General features: G+C 35.5%; 1 pseudogene across 1 annotated transcript in view; it reads left to right on the top strand.

Annotated features, from left to right (window-relative positions):
- LOC144376415 (OX-2 membrane glycoprotein-like) overlaps positions 1-20306 on the top strand; it is a 38765-nt pseudogene extending 18459 nt beyond the window's left edge. The window contains exons 5-6 of the transcript XR_013436879.1: positions 1605-1676; positions 20120-20306. The product of XR_013436879.1 is annotated as an OX-2 membrane glycoprotein-like (transcript). The remainder of the gene's footprint in view (positions 1-1604; positions 1677-20119) is intronic.
- The last annotated feature ends 210 nt before the right edge of the window (positions 20307-20516 follow it).

The raw sequence follows: 20516 nt of genomic DNA, 5'->3' as shown, positions 1-20516 counted from the left end.
ATGGACCCTAGACAACTGGTGGGAGGGAGTCCACTGTGTAGTAGAAAAGACTGAGACTGGGAGCCCCAAATAAGTCTAACTAAGCCATAATGAGCTGAAAGTGATCTTATTTTTACAAGACTGATTTAATAAAATATCCATTCATTAATCCAACAAATACTTCCTGAGGCCTCTAAATTGCTGTGCATTGTTCTCAGTAACAAGACAGAATTGAAACAGATGAGTTCTTTGCCCTAAGGAGTCTACATCCTAGTGAAAAGAAATAGACCATGGAATGACAAAAGGAAAGAGGAAATATCAGGCAATGATAAGTACTGGGTAAAAAATAAGACAGAATGATGTGATTGAAAGACATGTGGTTAGTTTATGTTAAGAGGTATCTGGGAATGGGGACGTTTCAACTGATACCTGAATAAGTATAACTAAGTATAACAGATACCTGAATAAGCATGAGTGGAATGCTTGGTGAAGAGCATTACAGACAAAAATGAAGAATATTTAATTCATATACTAATGTGGGAATAATCTTGGTGTGTTACAAGAATAAAAAGAAAGTTGGGGCTGGGGTTGTGGCTCAGTGATAACGCGCTTGTCTAGCATGTGTGATTCTCAGCACCACATACAAATAAATAAAAAGTAAATAAAAATAAAGGTCCATCAACAACCAAAAAATATTTTTTAAAAAAAGTCAATGTGGTTAGAACAATGTTTTGGAAATGGAAGTGGTGGCCAGAATAGGTTAGGCCCACAGGCTTGGGATTTTCATCATCTGCAATTTCAATCCATGGAAACAAGAAGCACAAGAATTTGATTTACACTATCAAAAGCTCTGTCTTGCAAGAATGTGGACAAAGTTCCTTAGAAATCAAGAATGAAGAACAAAGAGAGGAGAAGAGAGACAGTCTGGAATACAGTGGTAGAAAAGGGGATGGAGGCATTAGTGATGTATTTGGAATCTGTACATTGGGAGAAGAGGATGTGGGCATCTCACTCAGGCCTAATGCAAATTCTCTACCACTGAGCTACATTCACTGCCGAGGGGTATGTTTAGGATGACAAGATTTACTGAAAGATCAGATGGGGAAAAAGAGCAAAAGGAAAGAAGTATGCTGATTACTAGACATAGAACAATGATGTTATTGGAGTATATTTTGAACATTAGATAAAGACAATTTATAAATCTGGGAAAGAACAGAGAACAAGCTTTGGGTGATGGATTAAGAATTCTATTTGAAACATGTTAATTTAATTTTGAGATGCCTATTTCACATCCAAGGGAATATGTTAATTAAGTATCTACATATATGAAATCTGAAATTTAGGGAGTAAAGACCAGAGGTATAAGTCTCCAATGGGACAATCATAAATTACATTACTATTGAATAGAAACAATATGCAGGTTCTGTAATCGGAGTATTTTTATATTGAACTAAGCACTTGAAAAGATATTTTGGTCACTCTCTCAAGAGAATTTGAATCAGAGTCTTCCAATATTTTATTAATGTTTTGTTTTCATATTTCATATTTTTACAATGTACTGCCATGAGGGGGAGTGTTTGAGCCATGTTCATCTTATGGATGCATCATTGTTACTATATGTCTAGGCACCTGTGTGAACGATCATCATCACAGTCAAGAGAGATTCCTGAGGAGACAGAACCTCATCTGACACACAGGTGATTGACACTGCCTGATTTTGTTTTTTACTGTTATTGTGTATTCCTCAAATTTAATACCTAATTTTCCAAGTTAAATTATGCATTTGGTAGCAGCAATTATCATTTTAGAAATAAAGGGAAACAAAGATTGATTTGTTTAAATATATAATCCAATTCTATGAAGTAGTAGATTCAAATGAGGCTAGTTAATATTAATACTTTTGCTTTATTTTTAATTTTTAAAACTTGAATTTTCTAACTGATACATAAAAACACAAATATTGTGATGCATAGCTATAGGTATACATTATATAATTACATAAGCATATAATATTTAAATCATGTTAAATGTACGTATCTCCTCAAACATCATGTATGGTAGTGAAAACACGTAAAATTATTTGTATTAGCCTTTTACAATATACAGAATTTTATCATTATTTATAGTTATTCTACTTTGAAATAGCACACCGAAAGTTATTCCTCCTAGATAACTAGTTTTTCTAAATTCTCTTTCAGTGAATTCATCACTAATGTATAGGAACACATTTGATTTATGGGTGTTAATTTTATATCTGGTTACTTTGCTGAATTCATTTGTTAGCTCTAGAAGATTTCTGGTGGAATTTTTGGATCTTCTAAATATAGAATCATGTTGTCAGCAAATAGTGATAGTCTGAGGTCTCCCCCCCACCGCATTTGTGTTGTTTTAATTTCTTTCTTCCCTCTAATTGCTCTGGCTAGAGTTTCAAGGACAATGTTGAATAAAAGTGATAAAAGAGGGCATCTTTATCTTGTTCCAGTTCGCAGAGGGAATGCTTTCAATCTTTCTCCATTTAGAATGATGTTGGCCTTGGGTTCAGCATATATAGGTTTTACAATATTGAAGTATATTCCTACTATTCCCAGTTTTTCTAGTGTTTTGAACATGAAGAGGTGCTGTATTTTTTCAAATGCTTTCTCTACATCTATTGAGATGATCATATGATTCTTGTCTTTTAAGTCTATTAATGTGATGAATCATGTTTATTGATTTCCATATGTTGCACCAACCCTGCATCCTGGGGTGAACCCCACTTGGTCATGGTGTACTATCTTTTAAATATGTTTTTGTATGAGATTTGCCAGAATTTTATTGAGAATTTTTGCATGTATGTTCATTAGGGATACTGATCTGAAGTTTTCTTTCCCTGGTGTGTCTTTGGTTTTGATATCAGAATGATACCAGCTTCATAGAGTGAGTTTGGAAAGCTTCCCTCCTTTTCTGTTTCATGGTATAATTTGAGAGGTATTGGTGTTAATTCTTTTTTGAAGGTTTTGCAGAACTCAGCTGAGAGTCCATCTGGTTCTGGGTTTTTCGTAATTATGAGGCTTCTGATGGTGTCTTCATTGCTTGAGTTTGATCTGTTCAAATCGTGTATGTCTTCCTGGTTCAATCTGGGTAGGTCATATGTCTCTAAAAATTTGCCATGTCTTTGAGAATTTTTATTTTATTGGAGTATACATTTTCAAAATATTTTCTAAATATCTCTATTTCAGAAGTGTCAGTAATGATATTTCCTTTGTCATCACAAATTTTAGTAATTTGAGTTTTTTATCTCTTTCTTTTTGTTAGCATGGCTAATGGCTTATAAATTTTATTTATTTTTACAAAGATCTAACTTTTCATTTTGTCAAATTTTTTTTTGCTTCAATTGGCTTGATATACTTAGATGCTCCATTGTTTGGGGCATATTTATGATTGTTATATCTGATTGATCTATAATTCCCTTAAGCAGTATAAAATGTCCTTCTTTGTTCCTTCTGATTAACTTTGGCTTGAAGTCACTTTATCTGATATGAGGACACAGAAATCCCTGTTTGTTTATACAATACATGTGAGCGATATGTTTTTTCCATCATTTAACCTTTAGTCTGCGGTTCTCTTTGCCTATGAGGTGAGTCCCTTGGAAATAGCATATTGTTGGTTGTTTTTTAATTCAATCTGCTAGTCTGTGTCTTTTTAGTGATGAATTCAGGCCATTAATGTTCAAGGTTATTATTGAGATATGATTTGTGTTTCTGGCCATTTTTGGTTTATTTCTGGTTTTTTATTTGAATTCGTTTCTCCTTTTATTGACTAGTCCTTTAGTGCATTTCCTCCTTTCACTGGTTTTCACATTTTTTTTTCATTTCATCTTCATGGAATATTTTGTTGAGAATATTCTAAAGTGCAAGCGTCCTGATTGTGAATTCTTTTAATTTTTGTTTATCATGGAAGGTTTTTATTTCATCTTCAAATCTGAAGCTTAATTTCACTGGATATAGGATTCTTGGTTGGCATCCATTTTTCTTTCAGAGCTGATATATGTTATTCTAGGACCTACCATCTTTGAGAGTCTGGGCTCAGAAATCAGCTAAGATCCATATTGGTTTCCCCTGTATGTAATCTGATATTTTTCTTTTTTTTTCATTTTAAATTCTTTTTTAAAATTTTTATTATTAGTTGTTCAAAACATTACAAAGCTCTTGACATATCATATTTCATACATTTGATTCAAGTGGGTTATGAACTCCCATTTTTACCCCGTATACAGATTGCAGAATCACATCGGTTACACATCCACGTTTTTACATAATGCCATACTAGTGACTGTTGTATTCTGCTGCCTTTCCTATCCTCTACTATCCCCTCTCCCCTCTCCTCCCCTCCCATCTTCTCTCTCTACCCCACCTACTATAATTCATTTCTCCCCCTTGTTTTTTCCCTTTCCCCTCACTTCCTCTTATATGTAATTTTGTATAACAATGAGGGTCTCCTTCCATTTCCATGCAATTTCCCTTTTCTCTCCCTTTCCCTCCCACCTCTCATCCCTGTTTAATGTTAATCTTCTTCTCATGCTCTTCTTCCCTGCTGTGTTCTTAGTTGTTCTCCTTATATCAAAGAAGACATTTGGCATTTGTTTTTTAGGGATTGGCTAGCTTCACTTAGCATAATCTGCTCTAATGCCATCCATTTCCCTGCAAATGCCACTATTTTGTCATTTTTTAGTGCAGAGTAATACTCCATTGTGTATAAATGCCACATTTTTTTTATCCATTCATCTATTGAAGGGCATCTTGGTTGGTTCCACAGTCTAGCTATTGTGAATTGTGCTGCTATGAATATCCATGTAGCAGTGTCCCTGTAGTACGCTCTTTTAAGGTCTTTAGAGAATAGTCTGAGAAGGGGAAGAGCTGGGTCAAATGGTGGTTCCATTCCCAGCTTTCCCAGGAATCTCCATACTGCTTTCCAAATTGGCAGCACTAATTTGCAGTCCCACCAGCAATGTACAAGTGTACCCTTTTCTCCACATCCTCGCCAGCACTTGCTGTTGTTTGACTTCATAATGGCTGCCAATCTTACTGGAGTGAGATGGTATCTTAGGGTGGTTTTGATTTGCATTTCTCTGACTGCTAGAGATGGTGAGCATTTTTTTTTTCATGTACTTGTTGATTGATTGCAGCCTTTAAAATTCTCTTTATTCTATATGCTAGGCATTTTCATTATAATATGCCTTGACGTGGGTCTGTTGTAATTTTACACACTTGGATTCCTGCAACCCTCTTGTATTTGATTTTCCACTTCATTCTTTATATTTGGAAAAATTTCTGATATTATTTCATTAAAAAGATTGTGCATTCCTTTGGTTTGTATTTCTGTGCCTTCAACTATCCTGATAAATATTAAAGTTTTTTTCATGTTATCTTGTAATTCTTGAAAGTTCTGTTTATGGTTTCTTAACATCTTCTCTCTGTGGTCAACTCTATTTTCAAGATTATATATTTTTATATATTGTCTTCATTGTCTGAGGTTCTTTCTTCTAAGTGGTCTAGTCTGTTAGTAATGCTTTCTATTAAATTTTTAATTTGGTTTATTGTTTCCTTTATTTCAAGGATTTCTATTTTTTTTCAGAATTTGTACCTCTTTCTTTTTTTTTTTTTTATTTTATTTTTTTTATTGGTTGTTCACAACATTACAAAGCTCTTGACATATCATATTTCATACATTAGATTGAAGTGGGTTATGAACTCCCAATTTTACCCCAAATGCAGATTGCAGAATCACGTCGGTTACACATCCACAATTTTACATAATGTCCAATTAGTAATTGTTGTATTCTGCTACCTTTCCTATCCCCTACTATCCCCCCTCCCCTCCCCTCCCATCTTCTCTCTCTACCCCATCTACTGTAATTCATTACTCTCCTTGTTTATTTTCCCATTCCCCTCACAACCTCTTATATGTAATTTTGTATAGCAATGAGGGTCTCCCTTCATTTCCATGCAATTTCCCTTTACTCTTCCTTTCCCTCCCATCTCATGACTCTGTTTAATGTTAGTCTTTTCTTCCTGCTCTTCCTCCTTGCTCTGTTCATAGTTGCTCTCATTATATCAAAGAAGACATTTGGTATTTGTTTTTTAGGGATTGACTAGCTTCACTGAGCATAATCTGCTCTAGTGCCATCCATTTCCCTGCAAATTCTATGATTTTGTCATTTTTTATTGCTGCATAGTACTCCATTGTGTATAGATGCCACATTTTTTTTATCCATTCATCTATTGAAGGGCATCTGGGTTGGTTCCACAGTCTAGCTATTGTGAATTGTGCTGCTATGAACATCGATGTGGCAGCATCCCTGTAGCATGCTCTTTTAAGGTCTTCAGGGAATAGTCCAAGAAGGGCAATAGCTGGGTCAAATGGTGGTTCCATTCCCAGCTTTCCCAGGAATCTCCAAACTGCTTTCCAAATTGGCCGCACCAATTTGCAGTCCCACCAGCAATGTACAAGAGTACCCTTTTCTCCACATCCTCACCAGCACTTGTTGTTGTTTGACTTCATAGTGGCTGCCAATCTTACTGGAGTGAGATGGTATCTTAGGGTGGTTTTGATTTGCATTTCTCTGACTGCTAGAGATGGTGAGCATTTTTTCATGTACTTGTTGATTGATTGTATGTCCTCCTCTGAGAAGTGTCTGTTCAGATCCTTGGCCCATTTGTTGATTGGGTTATTTGTTATCTTATTGTCTAATTTTTTGAGTTCTTTGTATACTCTGGATATTAGGGCTCTATCTGAAGTGTGAGGAGTAAAAATTTGTTCCCAGGATGTAGGCTCCCTATTTACCTCTCTCATTGTTTCTCTTGCTGAGAAAAAAGTTTTTAGTTTAAGTAAGTCCCATTTGTTGATTCTTGTTATTAACTCTTGTGCTATGGGTGTCCTATTAAGGAATTTGGAGCCCGACCCCACAATATGTAGATCGGAGCCAACTTTTTCTTCTATCAGACGCAGAGTCTCTGATTTGATATCAAGCTCCTTGATCCATTTAGAGTTAACTTTTGTGCATGGCGAGAGGAAGGGATTCAGTTTCATTTTTTTGCATATGGATTTCCAGTTTTCCCAACACCATTTGTTGAAGATGCTATCCTTCCTCCATTGCATGCTTTTAGCCCCTTTATCAAATATAAGATAGTTGTAACTTTGTGGATTGGTCTCTGTGTCCTCTATTCTATACCATTGGTCCACTCACCTGTTTTGGTACCAGTACCATGCTGTTTTTGTCACTATTGCTCTGTAATATAGTTTGAAATCTGGTATCGCTATACCGCCTGATTCACACTTCCTGCTTAAAATTGCTTTTGCTATTCTGGGTCTTTTATTTTTCCATATGAATTTCATGATTGCTTTATCTATTTCTACAAGAAATGCCATTGGGATTTTGATTGGCATTGCATTAAACCTATAGAGAACTTTTGGTAATATTGCCATTTTGATAATATTAGTTCTGCCTATCCATGAACAGGGTATATTTTTCCATCTTCTAAGATCTTCTTCTACTTCTCTTTTTAGGGTTCTGTAGTTTTCATTGTATAAATCTTTCACCTCTTTTGTTAGGTTGATTCCCAAGTATTTTATTTTTTTGGAGCATATTGTGAATGGAGTGTTTTTCCTCATTTCCGTTTCAGAAGTTTTGTCGCTGATATACAGAAATGCCTTTGATTTATGCGTGTTGATTTTATATCCTGCCACTTTGCTGAATTCATTTATTAGTTCTAGTAGTTTCTTTGTAGACCCTTTTGGGTCTTCTAAGTATAGAATCATGTCATCTGCAAATAGTGATAATTTAAGTTCTTCTTTTCCTATTTTTATGCCTTTAATTTCTTTTGTCTGTCTAATTGCTCTGGCCAGTGTTTCGAGAACTATATTGAATAGAAGTGGTGATAGAGGGCATCCCTGTCTTGTTCCAGATTTTAGAGGGAATGCCTTCAACTTTTGTCCATTCAGAATGATGCTAGCCTGAGGCTTAGCATAGATAGCTTTTACAATGTCAAGGTACGTTCCTGTTATCCCTAGTTTTTCAAGTGTTTTGAACATAAAGGGATGCTGTACTTTTTCGAATGCTTTCTCTGCGTCTATTGAGATGAGCATATGGTTCTTATCTTTAAGTCTATTGATGTGGTGAATAACATTTATTGATTTCCGTATATTGAACCAGCCTTGCATACCAGGGATGAATCCTACTTGATCATGGTGCACAATTTTTTTGATGTGTTTTTGTATTCGATTCACCAGAATTTTATTGAGGATTTTTGCATCTAGGTTCGTTAGAGATATTGGTCTGTAGTTTTCTTTCTTTGAGGTGTCTTTGTCTGGTTTTGGAATCAGGGTGATGTTGGCCTCATAGAATGAATTTGGAAGAGCTCCCTCTTTTTCTATTTCCTGAAATAACTTGAAAAGTATTGGTATTAATTCTTCTTTAAAGGTTTTGTAAAACTCCGCTGTATACCCATCCAGTCCTGGGCTTTTCTTGGTTGGTAGTCTTTTGATGGCTTCTTCAATTTCATCCATTGATATTGGTCTGTTCAAATTGTGTGTATCCTCCTGACTCAGTCTGGGCAAATCATATGACTTAAGAAATTTATCGATGTCTTCACTATCTTCTATTTTATTGGAATATAGGTTTTCAAAATAATTTCTAATTGTCTTCTGTATTTCTGTAGCATCTGTTGTAATATTGCCTTTTTCATCCCGTATGTTAGTAATTTGAGTTCTCTCTCTTCTTCTCTTTGTTAGCATGGCTAAAGGTCTGTCGATCTTATTTATTTTTTCAAAGAACCAACTTTTAGTTTTGTTAATTTTTTCAATAGTTTCTTTTGTTTCAATTTCATTAATTTCCGCTCTGATTTTAATTATTTCTTGCCTTCTGCTACATTTGCTGTTGTTTTGCTCTTCCTTTTCTAGGGCTTTGAGATGAAGTGTGAGCTCATTTATTTGTTGGTTTTTTCTTTTTTTGAGGAATGACCACCAGGTGATGAATTTTCCTCTTAAAACTGCTTTCATTGTGTCCCATAGATTCCGATATGTTGTGTCTGTATTTTCATTTATCTCTAAGAATTTTTTTATTTCCTCCTTTATGTCTTCTGTAACCCATTGATCATTCAGTAACATATTGTTCATTTTCCATGTGATGTAGGATTTTTCCTTCCTTCTTTTATCATTGATTTCCAGTTTCATTCCATTATGATCAGATACAATGCATGGTATTATCTCCACCCCTTTATATTTACTGAGGGTTGCCCTGTGGCATAATATATGGTCTATTTTTGAGAAGGATCCATGTGCTGCTGAGAAAAAAGTATATCCATTTGATGATGGTTGATATATTCTATATATGTCAGTTAAGTCTAGGTTATTGATTGTGGTATTGAGTTCTATAGTTTCCTTATTCAACTTTTGTTTGGAGGATCTGTGCAATGGTGAGAGAGGTGTGTTGAAGTCACCCATAATTATTGTGTTGTGGTCTATTTGATTCTTGAACTTGAGGAGAATTTGTTTTATGAATGTCGCAGCGCCATTATTTGGTGCATAAATATTGATAATTGTTATGTCTTGTTGGTGAATGGTTCCTTTCAACAGTATATAATGTCCTTCTTTATCCCTTTTGATTAACTTAGTCTTGAAGTCGATTTTATTTGATATGAGGATGGCCACCCCTGCTTGCTTACGAGGACCGTGTGCATGGTATATTTTTTCCCATCCTTTCACCTTCAGCCTGTGTATGTCTTTTCCAATCAGATGTGTCTCCTGGATGCAGCATATTGTTGGATTTGTTTTTTTAATCCATGATATCAGCCTATGTCGCTTTATTGGAGATTTTAAGCCATTAACATTCAGAGTTACTATTGATATATGGTTTGTACTTCCATCCATGTTTGATTATTTATCCTTTTTTTTAAAAAAAAATTTAGTTTGTTTCTCCATAATTATTTTTCCCCTCGCCCTCTGTCTTTACCGAGGCACTTCCCTCTGATGGTTTTGGTTATTGTTTTTCATTTCTTCCTCATGTAGTGTTTTGCTCAAAATGCTTTGCAATGCTGGTTTTCTGGCTGCAAATTCTTTTAACTTTTGTTTATCATGAAAGATTTTTATTTCGTTGTCATACCTGAAGCTTAATTTTGCTGGATACAGAATTCTTGGTTGGCATCCATTGTCTTTCAGTGTTTGAAATACATTGTTCCATGACCTTCTTGCTTTCAGTGTCTGTGATGAAAAATCCGTTGTTAACCTTATTGGTTTACCCCTGAATGTAATCTGTCTCCTTTCTCTTGTAGCTTTTAATATTTTCTCTTTGTTCTGTATATTGGATATCTTCATAACAATGTGTCTTGGCGTTGGTCTACTGTGATTTTGTGTGCTCGGTGTCCTGTATGCATCTTCAATTTGTATATCTGTTTCCTTTTTTATTTCTGGAAAGTTTTCTGTAATTATTTCATTCAGCAGGTTACTCATTCCCTTGGTTTGAACCTCTGTACCTTCTTCTATCCCGATGACTCGTAAGTTTGGTTTTTTTATGTTATCCCATAACTCTTGGATGTTTTTCTCATGATTTTTTACCAGCCTTTCTGAGTTGGCTAGACTCTTTTCAAGATGAAATATTTTGTCTTCATTATCTGACGTTCTGGCTTCTACTTGCTCCACTCTGTTAGTGATACTCTCAATTGAGTTTTTAATTTGGTTTATAGTTTCCTTCATTTCTAAGATTATGGTTTGGTTCTTTTTTATAATCTCTATCTCCTGATAAAGGTGCTTAACTTCTTCTTTTATCTGTTTGTGTAATACATTCTCAATGTGTTCTTTCACTGCTTGAATTTGCTGTCTCGTATCCTCTTTAAGGTTCCATTCCATCTGTCTAAGGTGTTCCTTGAGTTCTTTATTTGACCATTTTTCTGATGACTCTAGGTCCTCCTGAATATTTAGGCTGTCCTGCATTGTTTGTACTCCTTTTCTTCCTTGCTTTTTGAAGCTGCTCATGTTACTTCTTGTTCTGTTTGACTGCTGAGTTACTGTTTACTCCTATAAATTTATTTGATGCTTGGGAGGAAAGGTATTAGAAGGGAAGGGAAAAAGTCACTAAAGAGAATGAGAGTAAGCAGGTAGAATTCAAGGAAGGGGGGTAAGATAATTGAAAAGAAATGAAAAGACAAAAGAAGAAAAAAAATAGGAAATAAAAAAGAAAAAAAATTTTTTAACTATTAAAAAAAATTAAAATTAAAATTGGAAGAAAAAAATTGTAAAAAAAAATTTAAAAAAACAAGAAAGAAAAATGAAAATGAAAGAAAACCCGAAATCAAAACTAAAAATAAAAAAAAAGAGAGAAAAAAAAAAACTAATAAATGCAGTCTTAGAGTTTGATTAACTTCTCTTCCAGTAGGTGGCGCTGTGACCACCAGGCCAAGTTTCTCCTATCAATATGCGGAAACCAATCACTGTGCAGCAGCTCCTCCTCCCAGACTGGGCGAGTCTCCAATCCTGGGTGCCTAGGGCGTCCTCTTGTGTCTAGTCACTTCCCCACTTTTCCTCTAGCCAGGCCCCTCTCACGGGTGCCACTCACCACAATACTGGGTACATGCCAGGTCTGCTGCTCCTGGGAGCCCTGTTGTCATGAATCACTGGGCACACTCTTCCAGTTTGCCAATCCCTCAGACCCTAAGTTTGTAGAGCTTGTGGCTGAGAATCCTCAGCGAATTTTACTGCCCCTCCGGTAGCCACACCCCCGGTAGCTGGTGCAAGAGACCTCAGCTGTCAGCACTGGTGGGAGCGGTAGTCCCGCGCCACCTCTAATTCCCTCGGTCTGGCTACCGTGCTCACGAGAGAGCTGGGAGAGGCCCTTACAGGAGAGCTGGGATTGGCCCTTAAGGTTTCCTCGATGTGTGGAGAGGGAAGGCTAGCGAATTACACACCTGTAGCCGCAGGTTTCAATGAAGTTATCTCCTCCGCAGCAGTCTGATGACGTCAGTTGTCTGCCATGGTGGTATCTCTTGCAAATGGCGACAGTTTATTTCCCTTTGCCGGGTGACCAATGCAACAGGTGGGTCCTTACTGTCTCTCCCAAGCCCCGTTTCAAACCTGTGGCCACTACCTATGAAGGCTCGGTTGGCATTTACCTCCGTAGGATCAGAAGGGCTGACCGGTTGTTTCCGCCGGATGGATTAGTGCTGAGTCACAGCTGTTTGTCTGCGGGAAGCAGGCAAACGGGAGCTTGAATTCAGCCGATCCAGGTTCAGTGTGTGTTCTGAGAGGCCCAGACTGCTCGCCCCAGATCCACGTCAGCTCAGCATTGCCTAGTGATCCTGAGCAAACAGAATTAGGCTGTTTACGACTCCCTATGCCTGCACAGCTGAAGAGGTCAGAGAGTTGATCTCTCCGCGCCCGCCGCCATGTTGGAATCCTGTACCTCTTTCTTGAAGTGATATTTTGCTACCTGTATTTGCTCTCTCACATCATCCTTTACTTTGCAGATAAGTTTAACTATGTACATTCTAAACTCCTTTTCTGACATTTCTTCCACTGTCATGTGGATGAGATTCTGTTATTGGAGTATCTTGGTTTGCTCGGGACTATTTGTTCCCTTGTTTTTTCATGTGGTTTCTATGCCTAGCCATCTACCAGAATGGATCAGAGGCAGTAGAGTTTCTACCCTGTGTACTTACAGTATCTTTGAAGGTTTACAGTCCCTCACTGTTTAGGGGGAGACAAATAATAACAACCAATGCAAACAATTTACAGCATTAAATAAAATAGTTCCTACTATGACATCTACAATATTAATTATCACAATAAACAAAACTGGATATGATCAATTATTGCCTATAAAAAAACCCAGCAAGTTTGCAAAAGGGTTTTCATTTTCAAATGGTAGACATTGAGAGAACAGGAGTGATATAGAATGTGATGATTATGAGGGAGGAGGAAAGAAGACAGAAGTAAAGAATCAAAGAAAAGTGAAAGAACAATAGAGGTTGGCTGTGAGCAGAATAATAGAGATAATCCAGGAAAACAGGTAGAAAAAAATATATATAAAGCAAAAATTCTAAAAAATAAAAATTAAAAGAATACAAAACAAAAATAAAATACATTAATCAAAATCCTAGTTCATGGGAAAAAAAACTAATCCATTTAAAATGACTGGCTTCAAAAGAGAAGAAGAAGCAAAATGGAAACTATATAAATGGCCATGTACCATTAAGCTCACAATTAAACAGTGAAAAGAATTTTTTTTAAAAAAAAAGAAAAAGGAATAAAAAAGAAATAAAAATCTTGATGAAAATTTAAAGAATTCTTTCTTTGGAGTTCAAAATGTTCTTAGTTTCTCAGCACTTTAGGTGAGGTCATCTGCAGTGTGATGCTCCACCTCTGGACTGCTGGAGTGAGAGAGGAATCCTGTAGGTGGAGTTCTTGGAAGCATGGTTTAGGCTCAGGCAGGCTCTAGGCTCTTTGCTGAATGCTAATTGGTCTGGAGATTTAGCACACCTCAGTACTTGCTGGTCCATGCTGGAAGATTTTACCCCAGGAGTCTCCCCTGGGTTCCACTCATGAGGTGGGGGAGCCAATTCTTAGTTCGCTGTGTCACCTGCAGACCCCAGGTTTCCTAGTCTTGGGTTCAGTCTCCAAACCATTTCTCCCGCCCTGCCCTTCTCAGTTCCTGGCCAGATAGGTCTCTGCCAGCTGCAAGCAGTTGAATTAGAGAGGGAGGGGTAGTGCCAGGCGGGTTTCCTTGACCAGTTGTCCCCTACATAAATCGCTCTCCACATTTGATTTTCTTCTGGTCACGTGTGCACACTCTGTGCCCTGCAGAGTGTGTTTACTGGTCCTGTATTTAGGGCCAAACTCTGGTTTGCCTGGAATCGGCTTCCTGCATTGCCAACCCCTAGCCACAGCTAGGTTCCTTCCTCTTCCTCATGCCTCCTAGAGAGATGGTGGCTTCTTTCTCCAAACATGGATATCATGCAGTGAGTCCTTCAGGTTTGTTGGGCAATATCCTTGGTCTCTGAACTCTCCGTACCCAAACACTCCTCGGCCCTCCCAAAAATATGGGTTCCTTTAATTCCATTATTCCTCTACTCTACCCACAGAGGGGCCTCTCTGGCTAGAGCCTCCAGCCTAGCTGTGGTGGTGGCTATCCCATTGGAGGGGGAGGGTTCCTTATTTTATTATATCCAACCTCCTGTGCCCTGGTCTGCTTTGAATGTCCAGTTTTAGTGTCCAGTAAAGTCCCCCACCCCCTATTTTTGTTCACCTACCTTATGGAGAAGCTGCCTATCTGCTTTCTTGGTTTCTCACCATGGAACATCCAGGCATGCAACCTCCTCTATTCCTCCATCTTGGACCTGAGCCCTCCACAGTGTTTTCCGTAATGGTTATTCTCATTTACATTGCTGCTAACAGTGTCCACGTCGACCACTGTTATCTGTTATCTATTTTTGATAATAGCCATCCTTACCTGAGTGATAGCTCACTGTAGTCTTAATTTGCATTTCCCTGATGATTAGTGATGTTGAGCCTTTTATCATACACTGTTAGACATTTGTGTGTCTTCATTTAAAGAATGTCTGTTTAGGTCATTAATATTTATTGTTTATTTTTAATCAGGTTATTTTTAAATTTTTGCTATTAAGATTTTTTTGTTCATTGTATATTCTGAGTATTAAATACTTGTCAGATGTTCTCCCATTATGTAACTTGTCTCTTAACTTTGTTAATTGTTTCCTTTGCTGACCAGTACTTTTTTAGTTTGATGTGATCACCCTATTTGTCTGTTTGTCTATTAGCTTTTCCCTGTCATTTTACAATCTTTTCCAAAAAACTTATTGCTTATACCAATTTCCTGAATGTTTTCTTCCAGTAGTTTTATAATTTTAGGTCTTAGATTTAAGTCATTCAATCATGTTGAGTTGTTCTTTTGTAACTAGTAAAAAGTAGAGATCTAGTTTCATTACACATATAGATATTCATTTTTTTCAGCATTATTTATTGAAACAACTATTTCATTTCTAGTATGTGTCCTTAACATTTTTGTTGAAAATCAGTTGGCTTATAGACATGTGGGTTTACTTCTAGGTTCTATTCTGTTTCATTGATCTGTGTGTCTGTTTTATGAAAATATGCTCTTTTCATTACTACAGCTTCATAGTATGTTTTGAAATCAGGTAGCATAATGCCTACTTATTTATACTTTGTGCTCAAGATGGCTTTGGCTATTAGAAGGTTATTTTTGGTGGTCTTATAAAAATTTTAGGATTGTTTTTTCTGTTTATGTGAAGAATGTCATTAGTATTTTGATAGAAGTTGCCTTAAAAGGTGGATTGTATGGACATTTTTATAATACTAATTGTTCCAATCTATGAACATGGGATATCTTTGTACTTTTTGTGTTTCCTTTAATTTCTTCCATCAGTGTTTTATAATAGTTATTGAAGGATTATTGAAATTTTAAGAAGTATTGATATCTTTTTAGTGTAATTTGCTCCGCCCATATTCTGGTATCCATTTAGTCAAGTCTTTCTGAAAGTATTTTAGGAGAAAAATTAAATTTTCTCTCTGTAAGGTTTGTGTAATTCTTCCTTTGTACTCTTCCTTTGCTCACCATAATAAATAATATTTTTTTTAAAAAAATGAAATCTGGCCTGGGGATATGGCTCAAGAGATAGCGTGCTCGCCTGGCATGTGTGCAGCCCGGGTTCGATCCTCAGCACCACATACAAACAAAGATGTTGTGTCTGCCGAAAAAAAAAACTAAAAATAAATATTAAAATTCTCTCTCTCTCTCTCTCTCTCTCTCTCTCTCTCTCTTTCTCTCTAAAAAAAATGAAATCTGACTAGTTATTAGTGGGTTAAAAAATTTCTTGAGTTTGTGAGTTAACTCATATTCAGAAACCATTCTAACCTCTATCAACTCAAAGTTATTCTGTTGATTCTGACAATTTTCTATGCAGATTATCATTTCTCTCATAAATAACAAAGGTTTGGCTTTTAAAATTTTATATATATATATATACACACACAATGATCCTTTCATTGTATGTATGTATGTATATATGTGTGTGTATGTATATATATAATAACATTAATAGTGTTTTTTCTTGTTTCTGGATTAAAAGAAAATGTTAAAAATTTTTCTATTAAGTATGATATTTCATGTATTTTGGCCATTGAGCATATCATCAAGGTTGAGAAATATTTCATTCTTCTTTTTTTCTTAAGTTTCTATTGTAAATAGGTTTTTGAACTTAAGAAGTATATTTCTATTCAGATAGTCATATGAATCATAGTAGTCCACCAATATAATAAGTTATGTTGACAAAATTTTTATTGTCAAACCATTCTGGGAATTTTCCTACTTTGTAAATAAAAGAAGACTACAATTTCATTTTCTTGTATTATCTTTCCCTGGTTTTGAAATGAAGATAACATTACCCTCAAAGAAAGAACTAGGTAACTTTATATTTCTCCTTTTTGGAACATATATAAGATAGACATGTATTCTACAACCACCATCAGATTCTGTGGCTTTTTTCAGGGGAAATCTTTGCTTTCAAAGTTATTGGCCTATTCACGTTTTAAAAATTTTATGACCAATGTGTCACTTTCAGAAATTAATTCATCAAATGTTCTCAAATTGATATGACTGTTCATCATATTGTTCTACTCTTTTTACTGTTTGTTACATCAATATTACCTCTTACTTTTCATTTTATAGTCTACTTAATTTATCTTCCATTTTCAGTAAATCTTGACAGAAGTTTGTTGAATAATCTTTAGAAAAAAAATTTTATTTACATTTTATTTTTATTCCTTTTTGTTGATATCAATCTTTAGTTTTATTATACCCCTTCTTCTCATGTTGGTGAGTTCAGTTTGCTTGTTTGCTCAACATTGACATCTGATAAGACATTCAAGGTGGCATATTCATTTCGAGTGAACACTTTTTTAAATCTGTCCAAGAATTTTAAATGCCCCTTTTTCCTTATCTGCAAAACATTACTTAAATTATGTAAAGATCTTTCTTCTTTCCCAGAGAATTTTAATGCAATTTCTTTACTTCATGGTGGCAGAGAATTTGTTTTCCCTTCTTTTATTCACTCTTCTGTGTCTCAAGGCTCTATCCTTTGTGTTTCTAACCAATTTGTATGTTACAATCACTGATATATTAGGACTTTCCTCGAATTTTATTGTCAATTTTCCTATTCAATTTAGTATTTTCTTATCCTTTCATTAGACTCAGTATTGCTTTGGTGGTTTAATGGGAACTCGATGCTTATTCTTCTGCTATTTTCTCCTAACTTACTAAGAACAATGCTCATACTTATTTTTTAATGTCAATGTCAAAATTTTCCAACATATATACCTTTGCATAATTCTTCCTACCTCTCATAATCTTGTTCTCTAAGCCTTCCATTTAGATCTGAATTATTTAATTATTTTACTTGAGATACAGTTTTGACACCTTGCTTTTGTTAGAAAGCAATAATTCTGGTGAGTTACTTATCCTTTCTATCTTGTCACTTCCTCTTGGATTAATTTTTTCCTTTTACTAAAATATTTCTTTTCAAAAATGTTTTCAAGGAGAGTCTTGATGCAATAAATTTTCTGAGGATTACATGCTTAATAGTGTCTTATTGCATTCTGTCGTTGTATAGTTCTTTGATCATAAAATCTAGGACCAAGACTTTCAACAGATGAAAACAATCAAGGCCCAGTAAAATATCATTTAGCCACTTAAAAAAAGACAAAAGTTAAAAATAATGTGATAGGCAAGTGTATGCCCCAAATCCAAGTTAATCTAACAGAATGTTGTATGTGTGCTTATAAAAAAAACTATGTATCAGAATGTTTATAGCCACACTACTAATAATAACCTCAATATGGAGAACAAATTCCCATTAACAGTAGAATAGGTAAATAACTGTATTGATATAATGGGATTCAGCAATGAGAATGAATGAACTACAGCCATGTAATAAGGTAGATAAATATTTCAAATTTACAGTTGAGTGAAAGAATACAGGCACAAAGGAAGACATGTTCTATGAAGAATTTACATATAAAGTTCAGAAACAGACAAGGTAGTCTATGGTGTTATATATTACAGAGTGTTTTCCAAGGCAGGAGTGGAACAGTGACAGGAAGGTAGGCAGAGGAGTAGGACAGGACCTGTGGGTTATTCAAGTTCAATTTTTTGTTCTGGGTTCTAAGTATATTATAACAATTCAAATTGTGTACTCAGGATGTATACACTTCATGACTGATACTTTTAACATAAAATGTTTTCAAAATATACTAATTTGACTTTTTTAAAAATAAAAGACAAAATGGAATTCAGAGTTCTCTTCAACACTTTGAAAATATTAACCCACTGCTTTCTTGCTTCCAACACTGCCTTGTGACATTTGATGTCCTTTGATTTTTTTTCCTTTGTAAGTGCTGCTTTTGAAGTTTTTAGAATTTCCCCCTTGATCTTTTAAATTTTTACAAGCACACACATACGAGTACTAGAGATTGAGCCCAGGGGAGCTTTACCACTGAACTACGACATTCCCATCCCTTTTTATTTTGATATAGGATATCACTAAGTTGCTGAGGGTCTTCCTAAGTTACTAAGGCTGGCCTTGAACTTGTGATCCTCTTGCCTTAGCCTCCTGAGTAGCTAGGATTACAACTACTATTATTATACTACTGCACCTGGCTTAATTTGATATTCTTGATTTCACTGGATATCTATAAATTTTCTCTTATGTATCACTTATGTTTGGCACTCCATGAGTCATATATATATATATATACACATACATACATACCATGTTTCCGTTTTTCTGAAGAAAGTCATTTATTATTCACAGTCCTTATTTTTTTCTTTTCATGAGTCTGCTCCTCTTACACAAATATTGATACTCTCTGTTCTTCTGTTTGCCTTGTATATGTGTATATGCATATATGTGTAAATATTCTTATTAACACAAATTGGCACACAGTAGCATGTGAGAAAGTGGTTGAATGAGGGGAAGAAAAGAGCTTAGCAGATGTAAAATCATTTCTTCCTTGAGTAACTGATATGCTTTATAAAAGAAGCTTCTGAGGCCTCCAGAAGTGAAAGTGAATCTTAGTTTCCAAAGTAACCTGAGAGGTTAAAAGATGAAATGCATTCTGGCTCACCTGTTAAGTGTGAAGTAATTTCACACTCTGAAAAATAATAGTGATATGCCCTGAGAGTTCACCATGTGCCAGGAATTGCTTTAACCCCACAAGATATTATGAGTCTGGTGGTATAACTCTTCCATTTTCCTCTGTCTAAAGCATTCAGAACTTGCCCACAGTCACATAGCTATTTCATAAATTCCTGGCTGTATGTTGTTTCTGGTTCTATCTATATGGGGTTTGAGTCATATAACCTTCTTTAAGTTGTGGTTGTCACTTACCTAGCTCATAGGTCATTTGACTCATAAATATAATGATGAAGGTCTTGAGAAAAGAAATTTATGTTTCCAAGTAAAAATTTCCATGATACCACTTAATGAAGAATCTAAAATTGTCAGGTAGAATGGTGGTTGGTAGAAGCTGGTAGGAGGGGAAAACCGAGAGATATTAATCAAAGAATACAAAATTACAGTTTTGTATTTTTGAATAAGTCCTAGAGATCTACCATCTAGCACAGTGCCTATAGGTCACAATATTGTATACTTAAAATTTTCATGAGGGTCAATTCTATCATGTGTTCTTATCTCAAGTAATAGTAATAATAAATAGAGTGTGAGTAAACTTTCAGAAGGGATGATTTCACAGGTGTATATTATCTTGAAGTTGCGTACAGCTGTGAATTGTACATAAGCAGTATGTTTATCATTCCTCAATAAAGTGGGGAAGGAAGAGAGGAGGAGCCATAAAAGCTCTGTCCCAGCACCTTATCAGAAGGTACTGGCAGTAAAACGTAGAATGCTTTTTAGGTGGGCTGGGGATGTAAATCCGTGATAGAGTGCTTGTCTAACACCACAGGTGAGACTCTTGGTTCAATCTCCAGTACTGGAGGTAGGAGTGGGGTGGGGGAGAGAGGGCTGAGCATTTAGAAGTGAGCATTTCATTGATATCTTTATCTTTTTTTTTTTTTTTTTAGACTCACGAATTCTGGAAAACTGGAACAAAAACAATCCTAAGCATCCTCATTATTAATGCAAGTGGAAGGATATTTCTCAATAAAGAAAACTGATCACATCATGAAAGGCGAAATCATTACAAAATTGATTACTTGAATATATAATTTGATTCTGAATTAAAAATAATAAAGGTAAATTTTAAAGAAAGTGATCCACTGGTTCAATTCAACTTCAAAATATTTGCCAACATAGTTATTTAAAGAATTCATCTCTCCCTCTTCCCACCACATTTCCTTTCTCAGTACAGGTATCAGGAACATGTTTTTTTTTTTTTTTTTAATTGAAAAAGGAAAAAAATATTTGAAGATGAGCTAGAATTAATATGAAAACCATAGCCCACGAATTGATCCAGGCTCC

This window comes from Ictidomys tridecemlineatus, chromosome 3, assembly GCF_052094955.1.
Source record: "Ictidomys tridecemlineatus isolate mIctTri1 chromosome 3, mIctTri1.hap1, whole genome shotgun sequence".
Classification (NCBI taxonomy): Eukaryota; Metazoa; Chordata; class Mammalia; order Rodentia; family Sciuridae; genus Ictidomys; species Ictidomys tridecemlineatus.
This window is presented reverse-complemented; position numbering and strand designations above follow the sequence as displayed.